This window comes from Pygoscelis adeliae, unplaced genomic scaffold (genome assembly GCF_000699105.1).
Source record: "Pygoscelis adeliae isolate BGI_AS28 unplaced genomic scaffold, ASM69910v1 Scaffold26, whole genome shotgun sequence".
Lineage (NCBI taxonomy): Eukaryota > Metazoa > Chordata > Aves > Sphenisciformes > Spheniscidae > Pygoscelis > Pygoscelis adeliae.
Window position 1 is genome coordinate 7,860,541 of NW_008825104.1, and position 2,887 is coordinate 7,863,427.

Below are 2,887 nucleotides of genomic sequence, written 5' to 3' on the forward strand. Positions count from 1 at the left end.
AGGCTGAGAGAGTTGGGGTTGTTCAGCCTAGAGAAGAGAAGGCTTTGGGGAGACCTTCTTGCACCCTATCAGTACTTAAAGGTGGCTTATAAAAAAGATGGGGGCAAACTTTTTAGCAGGGCCTGTTGCGACAGGACAAGGGGGAATGGCTTTAAGGAAGAAATTTTTTACGCTGAGGGTGGTGAAGCACTGGCACAGGTTGCCCAGAGAGGTGGTGGATGCCCCATCCCTGGAAACATTCAAGGTCAGGTTGGACAGGGCTCTGAGCAACCTGATGTAGTTGAAGATGTCCCTGCCCACAGCAGGGGGGTTGGACTAAATGACCTTTAGAGGTCCCTTCCAACCCAAACTATTCTATGATTCTATGATTCTATGATAATTGACATGTTCATCTTCTTTTGACACGCTACATATATCCTTCTATTGCAGTTATGTTCAGTTTGCAAAACCGTACAAGCTAAAAATTGAACTTCTGAATATATCCCTAAATTTTTTATATTTGAGATATCCTTGTAAAATAAAATGCAGTTACACAAAAGGAAAGCTGCAGATAGTATCCAGAATAAATTAGTGAGGGAAATAAGACATCCCAGCTGTAGCATTACAGAAACATGTAAAGAATGCTAGCAACTTTGCTTTGTTGGCTGCACAAACTTAGAGCAGCAGTGACTTTAGTATAACTTTTAAAAGGCTTAATAAATCTCCTGAGCAAAAAAAAACCTATTTACTATGATTTACATTGGTCTGACACTATCCATCTTCCTTAATGTGTTGATTTTACTAATTTCTCTAAGGATATGATATCATCATCAATATTTCTTGGTTGATTTAAAAGTTGCTCAATATGTTATGCACTGGGAAATTACAAAATATTTTTCTTAATACATGTATAATAAAACAACATAAATTTCATGTATCTATTTTCAAATATATTGAAAGTCAAGCATATATTGCTATATACTGAAGAACAATATACAAATAGCTGCTGTAAGGCCATACGGATTTCTCTCATCTGAAGTTTTTAATACGAAACATATCTCATACTGTTATGGCTCTCTATTTACAGTAGACTCTTTATTTACATATTTATGCCACTGTATTTACACTTCAGCCACACAAATCCTTTTCCTCAAAAAAACTACATACCTTTTTAATATTTTCACAGAATGGGTTAGGTTGGAAGGGATGTCTTGAGGTCAACTAGTCCAACCCACTCTGCTCAAGCAGGGCCAGCTACAGCAGGTTGCCCAGGAGCATGTCTGGTTGGGTTTTGAGTGTCTCCACAGATGGAGACTCCACAGCCTCTCTGAGCAACTTGTTTGACCACCCTCACAAGAAAAAAGCATTTTCTTGTGTTCAGATGGAATTTCATGTGTTTCAATTTGTGCCCATGGGCTCTTGTTCTGTCAGTGGGCACCACTGAGAAGAGTCCGGCTCCCTCTTCCTCATTACCTCCCATCAGGTATTTTTACACATTGTATATTAAGTACGCAAAGGATACAAATAACCCTGGTAATATTTCACTTAAGTGACAGTACTTTAAATGTGTTGAAAAGTTTTGCAAATACATTTTAGCAAGCATCTATATTCTCTCTTTGTGCCCTCCCAGTAGTATTTTACTGCAGCAAATCTGTTAAATAGCTTTTTAAAAATTTAAATAGCCCTAAAACAACTAGAATTGATTCTCTATTGGTGAAACACACTTCATCTGTACATCAAATCCAAAGGAGCATCAAACATTAAGTGAATGAAATGAGAACAGCTTGAAACCTCTATACCCCAGCCAGGCAGGGTGCTAAGAGTGCTCAGGCTGCAGCTTTCTATCCATTTTCTCTGCTGCAGTGCTGACATAGTCAGTCCCTATCCCTGGCCACCAGCAGCTCCCCAGTGAATCATCCTGGGGTAATTAGTTTGTCTGAAAAATGCCTCCTTCCCACCCAAATCAGTTCTTATTTAGCCCAGTCAGTTCCTTGAACTGGTCTGCCATCAAATTAGACAAAGTTGTGCTGGTACAGAGGAAGAGTCCGTGCACAACCAGAAATAGAAGCTGGGCAGCTCTGCTGATCAACGTGAAATCATACTTTAATCTGCATCCCCAACCTGTCATCATCACAGCACTCTCCCAGTTTAAAGAGGATCGCTGCAAGATATCTGCAGCACACAAAAATAAGCAAACACTCCTGCACGGCTGAGTCATTTCCATTACTTTGTGACCTGTCTATGCACAGTTTTAAGTGCTGTAAAGGGCCTAGCTCCAGATATCATAGTGCAATTTTATCCATGGTGCTTGAATTTACCTTTTTAAGTTCCAGGCATAAAAGCCTGACTCATGCTGTTCCAGGTATCCCATCTACAGCACTACTTACCCTCTTCTATCCCTGCACATGTTCTGACATTAAACACCCCTTACTGACCATGCTTTCCTACTGCTAAAAGTCAGGAACACTAGAGATGAGGGTGTAAGAGGCCAGGAAGGAAGAATTTAAAAACAAGACTAGTTAGGAGGATTCTATAGTTCTGCCAGCCTTTATTTTCACTTGTAGCTAAATTAAAGCCATAAAACCAAGAAAAGAGGATTTTTTTGTGTCATTAAGTTAGCAATTTTAAAAATACTTTTCTGGTAAGATATTTTAAGAAAATATTTATTAAGTTTGGAGTTTGTGACTATTTAGCAAAAGGAAACCAAAGAAATGCAAAATATAGGAACCTCACTTTAAAAATCATAATTTTTTAAAATAAGCACCCAGAATAGTTTTTTGCAACTGAAGAAAGCCTGCATAGAATAGTCCTAGGAAGAGTTAAATGCAAACACAACCTCACAGTGGAATAACATCACCAAATTTTGCTCTGCATGCATTTTGGATGTGGCACATTGCATATCCTCCCT

At 38.9% G+C, this 2,887-nt stretch overlaps 1 protein-coding gene across 1 annotated transcript in view; it reads right to left on the minus strand.

The window, feature by feature from the left end:
* Positions 1-2,887, minus strand: part of RNF180 (ring finger protein 180) — an 84,687-nt gene that overhangs the window by 29,046 nt on the left and 52,754 nt on the right. The window lies entirely within an intron of this gene.